This window comes from Lithobates pipiens, unplaced genomic scaffold (genome assembly GCF_037356315.1).
Source record: "Lithobates pipiens isolate NorthernLeopardFrog02 unplaced genomic scaffold, aLitPip1_a1.2 Scaffold_22, whole genome shotgun sequence".
NCBI classification, from domain to species: Eukaryota; Metazoa; Chordata; class Amphibia; order Anura; family Ranidae; genus Lithobates; species Lithobates pipiens.
In genome coordinates, this window is record NW_027507784.1 from 63,529,745 (window position 1) to 63,546,882 (window position 17,138).

The window sequence follows — 17,138 nt, forward strand, 5'->3', positions numbered from 1 at the left end:
AGGATTAACCCCTTTGGTTCCACAGTTCCACAGTGAGTATAACAAGAATGATTTACTGTATATACAGACCGATTTTACTGTTGCGGGTTTAGCCACAACAGTAAAACCACTTTAACCACAAACTGCCCTGATTCACAGGTGTGGATGGGGCCTACCAGCAAGGAAAAACCATTGTGCAGTACAGCTAAGCAGGAAGCAGAGCTTGCTTCATATGTATAAAAGAAAATACATCTACCCCTATATTATATATATATATACAGTGGTGTGAAAAAGTGTTTGCCCCCTTCCTCATTTCCTGTTCCTTTGCATGTTTGTCACACTTAAGTGTTTCGGAACATCAAACCAATTTAAACAATAGTCAAGGACAACACAAGTAAACACAAAATGCAATTTGTAAATTAAGGTGTTTATTATTAAAGGTGAAAAAAAATCCAAACCATCATGGCCCTGTGTGAAAAAGTGATTGCCCCCTAAACCTAATAACTGGTTGGGCCACCCTTAGCAGCAACAACTGCAACCAAGCGTTTGCGATAACGTGCAATGAGGCTTTTACAGCATCCTGGAGGAATTTTGGCCCACTCATCTTTGCAGAATTGTCCTAATTCAGTTACATTAGAGGGTTTTCGAGCATGAACGGCCTTTTTAAGGTCATACCACAACATCTCAATAGGATTCAGGTCAGGACTTTGGCTAGGCCACTCCAAAGTCTTCATTTTGTTTTTCTTCAGCCATTCGGTGGTGGACTTGCTGGTGTGTTTAGGATCATTGTCCTGCTGCAGAACCCAAGTTCGTTTCAGCTTGAGTACACGAACAGATGGTCGGACATTCTCCTTCAGGATCTCTTGGTAGACAGCAGAATTCATAGTTCCTTTTATCACGGCAAGTCTTCCAGGTCCTGAAGCAGCAAAACAGCCCCAGACCATCACACTACCACCACCATATTTTACTGTTGGTATAATGTTCTTTTTATGAAATGCAGTGTTCCTTCTACGCCAGATATACTTGGACACACACCTTCCACAGAGTTCCACTTTTGTCTCATTGGTCCACAGAATGTTGTCCCAAAAGTCTTGGGGATCATCAAGATGTGTTGTGGAGAAATTGAGACGAGCTTTGATGTTCTTTTTGCTCAGCAGTGGTTTTCTCCTTGGAACTCTGCCATGCAGGCCATTTTTGCCCAGTCTTTTCCTGATGGTGGAGGCATGAACGCTGACCTTAACTGAGGCAAGTGAGGCCTGCAGTTCCTTGGACGTTGTTGTGGGGTCTTTTGTGACCTCTTGGATGAGTCGTCGCTGCGCTCTTGGGGTAATTTTGGGCGGCCGGCCACTCCTGGGAAGGTTCACCACTGTTCCATGTCTTCGCCATTTGTGGATAATGGCTCTCACTGTGGTTCGCTGGATTCCCAAAGCTTTGGAAATGGCTTTATAACCCTTTCCAGACTGATAGATCTCAATTACTTTCTTTCTCAATTGTTCCTGAATTTCTTTGGGTCTCGGCATGATGTGTAGCTTTTAAGGATCTTCTGGTGGACCTTACTGTGTCAAGCAGCTCCTATTTAAGTGATGCCTTGATTGTGAACAGGTGTGGCAATAATCAGGCCTGGGTGTGGCTAGAGAAATTGAACTCAGGTGTGGACAACCACAGTTATAGTATGTTTTAACAAGGGGGGCAATCACTTTTTCACACAGGGCCATGATGGTTTGGATTTTTTTTCACCTTTAATAATAAACACCTTAATTTACAAATTGCATTTTGTGTTTACTTGTGTTGTCCTTGACTATTGTTTAAATTGGTTTGATGTTCCGAAACACTTAAGTGTGACAAACATGCAAAGGAACAGGAAATGAGGAAGGGGGCAAACACTTTTTCACACCACTGTATATATATATATATATATATATATATATATATATATATATGTATATATATATATATATAATTTATTTACAGCCTACTCATAGATTACATTTTTAATACATTAGCATGTGTTAAAATATTTTACATGAGGCTAATCAATTCGACATGTGTCTAAAACACGTGAAAAAAAAAATATAGTGATGGGGATGTAAAATAAAAGATTACTTCTATAAACATTCTGCATCCCTGGCTGCTGATTGCTGCATTGCTAGGTGAAGGTGGCCCCATGTGTCACTCTGTATGACACTTCCACACTGATTCCCATAAGTCTGCCATCTATTCACATTCTGATTTTGGATGCTTGAGAACAATAAACATGTAATGAGTTGCCAGTGAGATCTGATTACATGGATGGTTGAGCTCAGATTACCTGCCAATACAGCAACAAGCAAATACTGGAGGTCACCTACAAGGTTTTGAGCCTTATTTGCTAGTGTATTACTTTTATTACATGTCTCCCAACTTTTTTAAGATGGGAACGAGGGACACCCAATACCAAAAAGTATGTAGACATAGGACACACCCCTGCCACACCCCCTTAAAGGAGAATTATACAAAAACATGATTAGTTAAACCCGCTTTTTTTTTTAACCACTAGTATTCCTTTAACCACGTGCCTACCGGGCACTTACACCCCCTTCCTGCCCAGGCCATTTTTCAGCTCTCAGCACTGTTGCCCTTTGAATGACAATTGCACGGTCATGCTACACTGTACACAAACTCATTTTTTATCATTTTCGTCACACAAATAGAGCTGTCTTTTGGTAGTATTAATCACTGCTGGGTTTTTTATTTTTTACAAAAAAATTTTTTGAAAAAAAAGTTTTTTACTTTTTTTCTTTCAGTACATTTTGGAACTAGGTAATTTTTCACCTTCACTGAGGAGGCGGCACTGATTGGCACTGATAGGCTGAACTGGTGGGCATTGATGACGTTGCACTTACGGGCACTAATTAGGTGGCACTGATGAGGAGGCACTAATATGCTGCACTTATGGGCACTGATAGGTGGCACTGATGGGCACTTATGGGCACTAATTAGGTGGCACTGATGAGGAGGCACTAATATGCTGCACTTATGGGCACTGATAGGTGGCACGGATGGGCACTTATGGGCACTAATTAGGTGGCACTGATGAGGAGGCACTAATATGCCGCACTTATGGGCACTAATTAGGTGGCACTGATGAGGAGGCACTAATATGCCGCACTTATGGGCACTGATAGGTGGCACTGATGGGTAATAACAGGCGGCACTGGTGGGCACTGATAGGTGGTACTGATGGGCACTGATGGCCATTGAACAACAGCAATGATCGACATTGATGGGCAGCACTGATAGGCGGCACTAATAGCCAGCACTGACTGGCATCGCTAATGGGCACTGATTGGTGGCACTTGTAGACAGTGGTGTGCACTGAGTGCTGGCATTGGTGGGCACTGATTGGTGACACTATATTGCTATATTGTATTTAGGGCACTGATGATCCGTGCCCCGATTACATTCCTTGATGTCCCCCTGCGTGGAAATGCCGCTGATCGTCTCTCCTCGCCACATACTCTGTCAGTGTGAGGCAAGGAGAGACAATTACCGGCATCTCCATGTTTACATGTGGCTGGCTGTGATTGGACACAGCAGATCACATGGTTAAAGAGCCACGAATGCAGCTCTTTACAGAGATCGGGGCCGCACTGTGTTCTAGCAGCACAGCATGGCCGCAATCCCCCGTGGGCGTGCGAGAGCAGCTGCTCTGGCATGCCGTCATATGATATCCTCCCAGAACGAGAGCCACACCGCCCCATCGTCATTTGAAGGTGGGCAGGCGGCAAGCAGTTAAACTGACTTTTGACATTTACGAATGCAGCAATTTAGAAACATGGATGAAAGGTTTAGCTCTGGGAAACACTTTTTGAAAGATAAAAAGTGCATTTGATATTCAACTATATAGATCAGACCAAAATAAGGGACAAATGAGGAGGAAAGAGGGAGAGAGGGACTTTGTTCCAAATCAGGGACAGTCCCTCAAAATCAGGGAAAGTTCATAGCTTTGTTATTATACAGCAAACTTTTCTCAGCCTTTTTACCCCAGAGGAACCCCAAAAATAATCAATTCATCTACGGGCAATAGGAAAATGCCTTATACATTGGTAGTCAGTAGGAAGAATAAAACCCTTATAATGCTACCCCTACAGACAGCTAAAAGATCATTAGTGTCAGGCTGCTGACTTTGCTAAGTGGTGTTGGCCAAGGAAATATGCAGTCACCATCAAATGGGAGGTCAATCAGCCACAGCTCTAGGAACCCCTAGCAACCCTAGGAGGAACCCTAGGGTTTCATGGAACCCTGGTTGAGAATGGCTGCCATACAGTATAGTAAGATATTTTGGTATTAATGCAGTTCCATCTTCTAGAGGGCATTGCTTTTTTTATAAGGCCACACATTCAGGCATTATATAAAATCAGAAAATGGATATTGTTGTCTGGAGCAACTAAAATTAAAAGTATACCCCCCCTCCCCCATACACCAACATTAGTTACAGCTTAAACAATCACTGTCCTATGAAACATATGCATCAGGCAGATACACAAGCTTTGACCCTAGGTTCACACCTATGCGTTTTTTTTGTGTGTTTTGTGGTAACGCACTACAGTCCATTTAACATAGCTTCCTATGGTACACGTTCACGTCTATGCGTTTTTCAGCTGGTGCGTATTTAGAAAGGGTCAGGGCCTTTTGTTCCAGCAGTAGATTGTGTTTTGCGTGTAATAGCCTTCAATGGACCTGCACCAAAAAAAGTGTTGCGTTACTGAAGCATTTTTACATGCATTTTGTTTTTTGCTTTTTCTCTATAACAAACTATAAAAAGCTGGTTGTTAAGAAGCGGGCCGGGAAGCCAGCCGCTGCATCCTTAACAAAACCAATGAATCATCAGCTATCAGCAGGGTTCCCCACTGACAGCTGAATTTAAAAAAAAGAGAATTGCCATCAATAAAAAAATCTGGGGAAAAAAGGCGTGGGATCCCCCTCCCCAATCCATACCAGACCCTTATCCGAGCACGCAGCCCCGCGGTCAGGAAAGGGAGGGGATGAGCGAACCATACCAGGCCACATGTCCTCATCATGGAAGGGGTGTTTTGGGGAAAGGGGGGCTCTGCCCTCCACCACCCCAAAGAACCTTGTCGCCATGTTAATGGGGATAAGGCAGCAGGCATCGTGATTGAGGATGGCTCTACATCGGGGGACATAGTTTTGTATTTTTTAATAAAGGAATTGTCAAAAACTCGTGTTGTGTTTTTATGTGCGTACTCAGCTTCCGGGGGTATACCGGGATGATGCCCGCACCTGCAGGTACCGTTTTTTTCAGCAGGCGATTGGCTAACCAGCCATAACAACCGATGCGGCTAAAAGCCGCTCGACTGTTATGCCGGAGGAGCGGGAGGGGACGTCCCCACTCCCGCCGCCTCCCGCCGCTGTTACCGGTGCTCCCGCTCGATCGGGAGCACCGATTCCTGCTGCGATGCCTCCGGCCGCTGGGGAGGCTTCGTTCCAGTCTCCTCATAGTAAACACAGAAGCGACGTCATGACGTCACTTCCCGTTTACTTGGCTGCCAATGGCGCCGGTTTTAAAAAAATATCCGGTATTCAGAATCACCGTTTTCGGTGATCTGAATACATTGAAGTGTAAAGGAGGGGTGGGGGGTCTTTTAGACCCCCGATCCCTCCATAAAGAGTACCTGTCACCGCCTATTACTGTCACAAGGGATGTTTACATTCCTTGTGACAGCAATAAAAGTGATCAAAATTATTATTTTTTTTTAAAAACAATTTAGTCATTTTAAAATAAATAAATAAATAAATAAAAAAAATTTTTTAAAGCGCCCACCGTCCCCGCGAGCTCGCGAAGCAAAGAAAACACATACGGAAGTCGCGCTCACGTATGTAAACGGTGTTCAAATCACACATGTGAGGTATCGCTGCGATCGTCAGAGCGAGAGCAATAATTCTAGCACTAGACCTCCTCTGTAACTCTAACCTGGTAACCGTAAGAAATGTTTAAAGCGTCGCCTATTGAGATTTTTAGGTACCGTACTTTGTCGTCAATCCACAAGTGCGTGCAATTATAAAGTGTGACATGTTTTGTATCTATTTACTCGGCGTAACATTATCTTTCACATTATGCAAAAAAATGGGATAATTTTACCGTTTTTTTTTTTTTTTAATTCATGAAAGTGTCCCTTTTCCCAAAAAGTTGCATTTAAAACACCGCTGCGCAAATACCGTGTGACATAAAATATTGCAACAATCGCTGTTTTATTCTCTAGAGTCTCTGTTAAAAAAATATATATAATGTTTGGGGGTTCCAAGTAATTTTCTAGCAAAAAATATGGATTTTAACTTGTAAACACCAAATGCCAAAAATAGGCTTAGTCATGAAAGGGTTAATATCTACGTACATAGATATGCATGCAATTGGTCTTGTACTTTTGCGGTGCTTTTTTTCTCAGAGAATAGGTGTCGGAACCCCTTTTTTCCAGCCCCTACCCACCTCCGAGCACCATTCCTTGGTTAAACAGTCCCTACCCACACCCCAGCACTGCCCTTTTAGAAAATACAGAACCATGTATCATTTGTAGTGCTGAGTAATTTGTATGGAATTTGGTAATGATATTAACCTCCCTGGCGGTATGATTATTTCAGATTTTAGGTGCTGAAAGCGGTACAATTATTTTGCATGAAAATTTGGCGTTTTATATTGTAGTCCTGTAATTCTTAGGAATAACTCACTTAAATCTGTCCAAACCAGATTCTAGCAGACATCCCGGGTATGATAAAGTTTGAAAAATGAAATCATAAATTATAATATAATAAATAACTATAAATAATTATACCAAATAATAATCTAACAATAATAAAAATTATTCAATAATGTAATCAAATCAAAAACACTGAAATTTGCTCAGTTGCAGAATTGTCACTGTCATTACTTTTCAGTATTTGATGACGGATCTCCCCACAAATCGCTATCGCTCAATTCTGCAAGTGATTCTAATTTATTATCGCTGTTTTCTATCTGGTCTAAAATCATTTTTGATGTAAAGGGACAGTTTTGGTTGCTATGGACAATCTCCAGTTTCCAGGCATAAAGAAAAGTTTTTATATTATAAAACTGCATGCAGGACACTGGACAGACCACTAGGGACAAAGGGGATGTGAAATGATTACATACAGCAATGTAATCTGTAAGATTACATTATACTGTATGTATACTGTGTGTTTTGCTTTTTGAATTTGGCACCGTTCTCCGTCCCCGTGCGTCGCAACGCTCGCAGGGAATGGAGATCGGCTCCGTGATAGATCGAGCGGAGCACGGCTCGCTCGTACAGCGGGGGGACATCGCTGGATCCAGGGGACAAGGTAAGTAAACCTCTCCCTGCATTCAGCGATGCAGTCCCGAGTCTGGCTCAGGGTTACTGCTTTTGGTACAAAATCTCCACCCGAGCCAGACTCGGGAATACCGCCAGGGGGGTTAATAAAAGCAGTAATATAGATCCCCTGCAGCGATTAACAATAGGGTCCCCCGCCGGCAACAATAGATCCCCTAACAACAATGGACCACCTGCAATAAAATTTCCCCCCTAGCAACAATACAGTCCCAGCAGCAACAACAGATCTCCCTGCAACCAGCATTAATAGTCTCTGCAGCCAACAACAATAATACCCTTCAACAGTAGATCTCTCCCAGCAACAACTGTCCCCACCAGCAACAATAGACCTCCTGACCTGTAAATTTATAGATAGGCAACTCCTATCCTCTAATTAATTAATGGTTCCAAATTAATAATAACTACTGCAGTAGGGAACAGACACAAAAGATACACTCTGCATTTTTCCAAATAACTGTTCTGCTTTATTATGATGCAATTGAAGGTTTTTATATACATGATTACATAGGTATCACATTAATATTACAATTGTATTTTTATGGTAACAAGGGGCGTAACATTGGCAGGCTAATTCTATTCAGGACTCGAAAGAATGCAAACATGTAAACACATGAAAACACTATTAGTGCCGTGTGCACAGTGAGGGCAGTGTGTAATACATATAAAATAGAATACAATTATATACAGAACTTACAAGTTTCCAGCTATAATAGACCCCCCCCCCTGTAATAATAGATCCCTATACAGCAAAAATAGATCCCCTAATTAATAGACCCTGCAGCACACCCCAGAACATGGGGAACTGCCATCTCCCCATGTTCCCGCTGAAAAAAAGCCCTGCACTTTTGTAATTGTAAAGAATATAATAAATGTCATGATATAATGCCCTGTTAGTAATATAAAAGAATAATTTCTCTCAAAATGAGATTTTCACCATTTGTTATGATATTTGCATAATAAAATAATTGTGGAGTCTGACATCTTGACATGTAGGTAGGCAGTTTACTGCACTTAAATGTAATTTGCGCTCTTTCTCCACTATCATTATATAGTAGAGGTTCTGTAGAAAATGGCCTGTGTTTTTCTATTTGAAAGCAGTATTCTGTGTTCTTTCAGTCAATAGCTCTGAGTCATTATCTAATGCAGGCCTTCCATTAGAGAAGACTCCTAGGTGTGAAATGTCTATAAAACCTTCAATTCAGGGACATGTATGCAAAGTACAGCCTGCCAATCAATTAAACTATACCGTTCCCATGATAAACTGGGATTTGTTGGTGTTTCAGAGAAGCAATTTGTGCTGCATCTCCTCCGAAATGCGATAGTAAAAGTAAACTATATTAGAAAAGGGATTTATTGAACTTATCTCTTTACTTTGACCTTGTGTCTGGTTTTCCAGTTGCTTTATTTGTTTATGCTGAACATAAATAATTGAACAGACCGTGGGTATAATACCTCCAAGGTTTATTCCGTAATAAAAAGAAGTGAGATCATTGAGTGATACAATTCACCAAAAATAACAGAGTTGGAAAGCATAGTTATAAGGGTGGGTAATGCCATAGCTCCCAACTGTCCCTGACTGTCCCCTGGAGCAATGTCCCTCTGTCCCTCTTTTTCCTTCTTTGTCCCTCATTTTGGTCTGATTTATATAGTTGTATATAAAATGCAGTTTTTATTTTTCAAAAAGTGTTTCCCAGAGCTAAACCTTTCATTCAATTTCTAAACTGCTGCATTTATAAATGTTAAAAGCCAATATAAAGGAATAGTAGTGGTCAAAAAAAGCCCTTGTGGATTTAATTAACCTTTTTTATGGTTAATTCTCCTTTAAGGGAGTGTGACAGGAGGTGTGTACTATGCCCACATACGTTTGCTAGTAGGTGCCCCTCATTCCTATCCCAAAATGTTGGGCGGTATGGGTAATGCTGGCCATACACACCAGAACTTTCATAAAACGGAAAGTGTAATGCATCTGATGTCTGAATCAATTATATGATGAAATAATAACAGTAAGGCCGGGTTCACACTATAGCGATGCGGGAACGCCGCGAATTCGCGGCGTTTTCCCGCATCGCTCACCTCCCGCAGGCAGTTCACACTGCCCTATGCGGACGGCTGGGGGTGTCAATGTTATGTTAATGACACCCCCAGATCCGTCGGCATATCGCAGTGCGATCTGCCGACTCGCACAGGAATCGGATCGCATGGTGTGAACCCCCATGCGATCCGATTCCGTTGCGGACCCAAAAAAGGGTCCCGTGCGAGTTTGCTGCGGGACCGCTGCGAGTTCAGCCATACTATCTGTATGGCTGAACTCGCAGCGCTACGGAGATCGGATGTGATTTGCTGTGCGAATCACATCCGGATCTCCCCCCGCAGCGGTGTGAACCCAGCCTTAGTCTGCATCGATCTTGTCCAAAAAGTAAATCAAAATTGAAAGTGATTGTTTAACCACTTACAGACCGGACCATTTTTTGCGATTCGGCACTGCGTCGCTTTAACTGACAATTACGCGGTCGTGCGACGTGGCTCCCAAAAAAAATTGACGTCTTTTTTTTCCCACAAATAGAGCTTTCTTTTGGTGGTATTTGATCACCCCTGCAGTTTTTATTTTTTGCGCTATAAACAAAAATAGAGCGACAATTTTGAAAAAAACGCATTATTTTTTACTTTTTGTTATAATAAATATCCCCCAAAAATATATAAAAAAACGTTTTTTTCCCTCAGTTTAGGCCAATACGCATTCTTCTACATATTTTTGGTAAAAAAAATCGCAATATTGATTGGTTTACGCAAAAGTTATAGCGTTTACAAAATAGGGATAGTTTTATAGCATTTTTATTAATAATATTTTATTATTTTTTTTTACTAGTAATGGCGGCGATCAGCGATTGTTATTGTGACTGCGACATTGTGGGGGACACATCGGACATTTTTGACACATTTTTGGGACCGTTGTCATTTATACAGTAATCACTGCTATATAAATGCAGTGATTCCTGTGTAAATGACACTGGCAGTGAAAGGGTTAACCAGTGGGTGGCAGTGTAGGGGTTAAGTGTTCCTAGGGGTGTGTTACTAACTGTGGGGGGGTTGGGCTTTCATTTAGTGAACACTGATCTCTGCTCCAATCACATGGAGCAGAGATCAGCGTCACTAGTTGCTAGGCAGAATGGAGAAATGCTGTTTACACTGCATTTCCTTCATTCAGCCATCTGAAGCTTCCCTCCAACCACTTTGCATATTATTTTATATATACTGTGATTCTGTACTTGCCAAATAGGCTGCAGAAACTTCCACCCACTGAGTCTGGCTGCAAGCATTTTCACTGAGGGCAGCTGAAGCTGCTGTCTGTTCACTTCCTGTATTTACACAGACAAACAGAGGCACACCTTCAGCTCTGCAGCTCTCATTGGCCCTCTTATGACTCATAACCTCTCCCTTCCTGGCAAATTCTCACACGAGTGATAGAGAGAGCTGTGCATGAGGTCATAAGCCTACACTTTTTTCCAGGCAAGAAACAGGAAGTGGGCTGTATAAGGTATTTACAGGCAGAAAAAAAATGTTTACTATCCAAAGTTAAAACAACAAGGGCAGAAGATTTCATAGATGGAAAGTTGAAAACATTGCTGAAGGTCCGCTTTAAGATTCGATCAATTGCTTCATACAACCCATGATTGGGACGAAAACAATTGGAATTTATCAACGCAAGCATTTTTATTAAAACTGCAATTTAAATAGATTTATTGAAATCTTACAGTGTGCCCACTCCCCATATGAGGGGTAGTCCTTCGGATTTATCAACCTATCCAACCATTTAGATTTTTGATTTGATCTTGCAAAATCATTTAAAGTCAATACAAAGGGATAGTGAAAAACAGAAGTAGGAGGTAGCTGTAGGAAGGGATTGTTTTTGGTATAGAGGATCTTGCCATGGGTGAGGTTAACAAAAAATACAAACAAGGGGTTAAATTTGCATTAGAAAGATTACTTTAGTACTAGGTTTACACTTGTGCTGCGTGTTTTGCGTGCACGTGCCGCAGGTGCAGCAATTCATTAATTTGAATGGGCTGCTGTAGCCCCGAGGCATTTTGCTGATGCGTGGGGGTACCATTAAGAATGAATGTCAACACCACTGCTTCTGTGAAAGAGCAGGGCGTTTTGCCTGCGGTTTTGGAACGTGCATGGTTTTGCGAGCATTCCTGACCCCCACAATTATGAACCTAGCCTTAAGGATAAGTGCATTGCCCCGTACACACGATAGACTTTCTGCCAACAAAACCGTGGATTTTTGTTCGAAGGATGTTGGCTCAAACTTGTCTTGCATACACACGGTCTCACAAATGTTGGCCAACAATTATGAATGCAGTGATGTATAAGGCGTACGACGAGCCGAGAAAAAGGAAGTTCAATAGCCAGTGCGGCTCCTTCTGCTTGATTCCAAGCATGCGTAAACCTTTGTGCGTCAGACGTGTTTACACGATTGGAACTTCCGTTGGCGGAAAGTTTGAGAACCTGCTAGCCAACATTTGTTGGTGTAAAGTCCGACAACCAATGTTCGATGGGGTTCTAGGGATATAGGGATAGTTAGGGTTAGAATTTTGTTTTGGGTTACAGAAAGGGTTAGGCTGACCATAGATGGATTGATATTAGGCCAGTTAGTCAGGGGTTGAACGCATTTTAATCCATGAGTGGCTCCTCCCGCTCAACAAACACTAATCTAATGATTCCGTCAGGCAGGTTTGATGGAATATTTTTCTTGATCACAAGCTGCAGTCAATGGTTTGTAGCCATTGACCACTGTATTCTGACAGCAGAGAGTCCCCTCTGTCAGAATACAATATCTCAGGGGGGTAGATTTATTTTATCCACCTCAAATGTGTGGATGGAGTAATTTGTTTGTTTATTTGTTTGTTTTTTTGTTCGGCCTTCTGGCAGAACACAAAAAAAGACCAGTCTATGGCCTACCTTAGTGTTAGGGTTAAGGGGTATGTTAGTGTTAGGGTTAATGGTCAGATTAAAGGTGGATGGTGTAAGCATTGGAGTTACAGAAATAGTTAGCGTCAGTGTTTGGGTTAGATAGCGGGGTCAGTGTTATGGTTGCAAAAAAGCTTAGTGTGAGGGTGAATGTTAGGATTATAGAAAGCATTCGTGTTACAGGGAGGGTTAATGTTAGTGTTACTAATAGGGTTAGTGTGAGGCTTGTAACCTGGGGCGGTACCTTCAGCTGCTTCATGAAGTCAGCTTCAAGAAGCTCACTAAAGTTTTTCTTCCAGCATCCTGAACCTTGGGTGACTATATACATGATGCACTTTGGCCCATCTTCCTTGGTGGTCCTGTTCCCAATATATTGTGATCAGCAGCAACTATGCCTGCTTTCTCCAGCAATGCTGCTATCAGTACTGATAGGGAAAGATGAATGGGGTGGGCACGACAGAAACACACACTACACATGGAGGCCAAAAGACTATGACAAAGGTTGTAGGGTAGAGGCATGAAGGTGCCTGGTGTAGTTCCCCATATTGGCCAGTGGATGTTAGTTAAGGTAGGGTAAGAAACCCTGAAATAAGAATAGGAAGTGTAGTTATGTAGGTATCCACTAGAGGTCCTCAGAGAAGTGAGTGGGATGGTGAGGAAGTGCCAGCCCTGTCCCTGATAGTGTGGGGCATCTTGGGTAAAAGGGCTTAATATAAATAGTCTAGCAGGAGTCCACCTAGGGTCAGTTGGTCATAGAAAGCAGTACAGGACCAACACATCAAAGCTGTAGTTTTTGAGGATCCAGCTTCCAGGAGCTTCCCCCCCAAGAAGTGGGGGCAAGAAAGGGGGACTATTGGACTACCTAAATCCCCTGGGCATGGGATGCTGCACTCTGACAAAACCCCTAAAGATGTGGAATGCTCCTCAACTCTTTGCTCTGCTGTTATCTGTTTTCACCTGAAGGAATGTGACGTTGACTTTGGGATGACTGAAAGCATGTAAACATGTATATCAACTATGCAGTAAAGCGTTATGTAGCAGTACCCTCGTAAGTGAGAACCATAGTTTGAAGATTCCTGATCACTCTAGCATGTCTTAAAAAAAGGTGTTTTTTCATGTGCCTTGTATAATGCCCAAGAAATATCATTTGGAAAATACAAGTGGGTCACGGTACATCTACATTCCAAATTTGGCACTTAAGATGGTCATGTACTATGCAATCTGATTGGCCCATCTCTGTACAACTCGATATTTAGGCAAAATAGGTAATAGGAAGACGCACTTGAAGGAAATCAAATGCACTAAATCTAATTTATTTAAGATCTTACTGATTGCAGTGTATGGTCACCTTTAAAGATCAAGATCTGAAAATATAAATTTATTGGGTTTAGAAACTCTTCTTTGTTCTTTGTAATGTATTGAAAGATTTGGGTAAAAAAAAGAAAAAAACACATTTCAAAGATATATTAGAAGTGATAGGAATGAGATTAGCCTCAAAAGGGTTAATTAACTGAGAACACCTACTAATTGCCTAACAAGACACATCCAATGAGATGAAATGAACCAACTGTATTGGGCGTGCGCTATTATCAATGAGAAAACCGCAGTTACCCTAGCAACAGTTAATCCAAACACATAAAAACAAACCAAATATAGCGCTGTCCCCAATATTCCTAATGAATCCTAGCGACAGTCGCAGTTTACATATGCGAGTATTTATTATCAATATTTGCGCTTCAATGTGTGCTGGTTCGCACATTCAATGAATGACTTTTCCGGCGCACCAATTAATGTATGAACTAGTGCAGTCCCTTCTTAGTAAATCAGCCCCTCCTCTCTTCTCTCCAGCACATCACTTGCTTGCAGACTATCTCTCCTCAATACCACCATCACACCACTTAGTTACACTTCTCGGACCAGAGATTTAGACCTGACACTGGCTCTGCCAGGCCTTAGCAAGTGCCCTTTGCAGGCAAGGACCGTGGGCCCCTATGGTGTAGCAAAAAATACGGTAGTCCTTGGTGCTGTCTGCTTGCAGTACCAGCTCTTGAGGCACTGCCAGCCCTGGCTGCAGCTGCCCCTCTCCACTGCCCATGCCGCTACAGTACACTCCACTGGCTCTGCACCCATCCCAGACTACAATCTCCCAGTCCTCTCAGGCCTGCCTCCCCAGTCCTCTCCTGACTGTGTGTCACTCACCAGCCCCCTTGGCTATGACTTGTTGTTCCTCCCTGGAGATTTGCCCAGCAGTGCTCTCTCCCACTGTCTTCTCTTTCTCCTCCTGTGCCTCCTGTCCAGGACACCTCTGTGGGTTGTTAGAGGGTCCATCTGCACCCGAGCTAAGGCCCAAGGCCACCCCCCCAGACTGGAGAGCTTCCTCAAAGGCCATGACAACCTAACACTCCATCTCCAGCTTCCTCTCAAACAACTCCTCCCCAGCTGGGCTGACCCTGGGTATTTAAAGTGGATGTAAATGCAAAACAATATTTTTTTAATTAAGGCTTGTACTTTGTACAGTATAGGATTTCATGTCATCTGTGCCCAGTCTTGCCATGAAGAGTTAATGCAGCTTTGAGCAGTCCTCTTATCTTTTATCAGTGATATGAAAACAGTCAGATAGAGAAATAGATGTCTGTTTCTCCTCCTTGCTGTGAGTGACTGATTTACATATCTCATGCAGGAGTGTGACAGAGGCATTCTGTGTACTCCCCCCCCCCCCCTTCCTTTATGCTCCATCTCTCCTATAATTGGCTGCTCCACACCTCAGCATGACTGGGCATGCTAAAGTGTGGTGACTTTCCTGGGTTTTGACTGGATGTTAGTGATCATGGAGCATAATCCACAAGACCAGCAGAAGTTCAGTGTAAAAAATATTGATGCCTGGCCAAGGGGAATGTAGAGGTGGGCAGGGAGTCTACTGACATCATGACTCCACCCACCGAGCTCTGGACAACAGACCTGCCCACAGAATCTGCAGTTTTTCGGGTCTCATAACAGACAGAGGGGAGACATTTGACAGGTAAGGACACATGCAGGAGGCGTGTATATCCTTATAGATAACCACTCTAGTAGTAGTTTAGAAAGGATGATAGTGGGTTTACATCCACTTTAAGCAGGCCTGCCCCTGCCAATCCAAGTTGGGGATTGATCAGGGCTCCTCAGAATACTTCAGGTAACTCCACCCTTCTTCTCCTCCTTCCTTTCCAGAAGACACAACATTCTGGAAAGAAGTGGGAGGTGTGGGTGATGCTGCCTGTGCGTCACCCAGCTCTGCCCTGGGTCACGCCCAACCCAGATCAAAACACACACCCAGGCTTGGCTGCCAGCCTAGCCAGGAAATGTACCTATTCTAACAAAAAGCTAACCACTACACTTCTAGCACACAAGGTGCTACAGGTAAACAAAGGGCTCTCCTTGTATGGACTCTTTTTTCTCCTAACCTCATAATGGGGAAAATAAATGGCACTGGAGGGGCTGCTACTGGGTCCTATTTCTCTAAGGCATGAGGAAGGTATGGAACAGGTTACTGGGTGTTGCCAGTTAGTCCAAGCCAGGGGCCTCCTTGCGAAGTCATGGCACCCAGGGGAGAATTACATCCATTTTACCTCAGTGAGTCTAGGAGCTCAACCTATGCTGGACAGGTATGGGTTGAAGAATACAGGTTATCCCTTTCCGGGCTATGCACATGGAGGACATGCAGCCAGCATGGCTATAAAAGAAGATCTTAGTTTCTTGTTGCCAGACTCACTAATTATAGTTTTTTCTACATCTTGGAAGAATCTACCATTTATTAGTTAAATAACATTTGGGCAGAGCTGGGAATTCTTGCAGAGATTATCCCCAAAAAGACATAAGAAACCAGCACGTTATTTATTCTGCCAGCAAACACTCATTCAGGCTTCACATTAAGTTTTCAGTAAAGTCAACCTTTCAGCCAGTCCTGATGAAAATAAGAAATGCATTACATCCTGCATATTGTACTCATATTGACTGCCAGTGACCTTCATTCACTAAGGCAAGTGCAATAACCCATGGCAGTAATTAAAAGTTATCTTCCCTTATCCAAACCTCAGTAAACAGCAAAACGGTGATTGGGTTATAATAGATTAATATGTGATTGCTTTTGCACTACAGGCCTTGCATCAAAAGTGCCATAAAGCGAATGTGTTATTGCCATAGCAGCCAATCTGATTCCTGCCTTTATTTTCTAACCTACAATAATATGACTAGTTGTTGTGGGAAACAGACAGTCTCGATTTATGGGCCCTTTAATGTTATATAATAACATAGGGCCTATGTATTAAAAGCACTGAAAACATTCCAACTTTTACCTTGTGTTTTCCCCCACATTCATCAAGTAGTTTGATGGTGTAATTTGATGGCTTGTATGCACAGCCTATAGTAGAGCAAATCTTTACATTCCTCTGTCAAAAAAATAGGATTTTTATAACAGCTTACCTGTAAAATCCTTTTTTTGGAGTACATCGTGGGACACAGAGCCTAAGTAATAACTTAATGGGTTATGGGCCACCTTCAGGTGATGGACACTAGTATACCCAATACAAGAAGTTCCCCTCCCCTATATAACCCCTCCTCCTTCCAGGTGTACCTCAGTTTTTGTAGCAAAGCAATATACTTGAACCCATAAAAGAGGGGAGGGGCCTCTGTGTCCTGTGATGTACTCCAAGAAAAGGATTTTACAGGTAAACTGTTATAAAAATCCTATTTTCTTTATCGTACATCATGGAACACAGACCTAAGTAATAACCTAATAGGATGTACAATAGCAATGCTATTTGAGGGGAG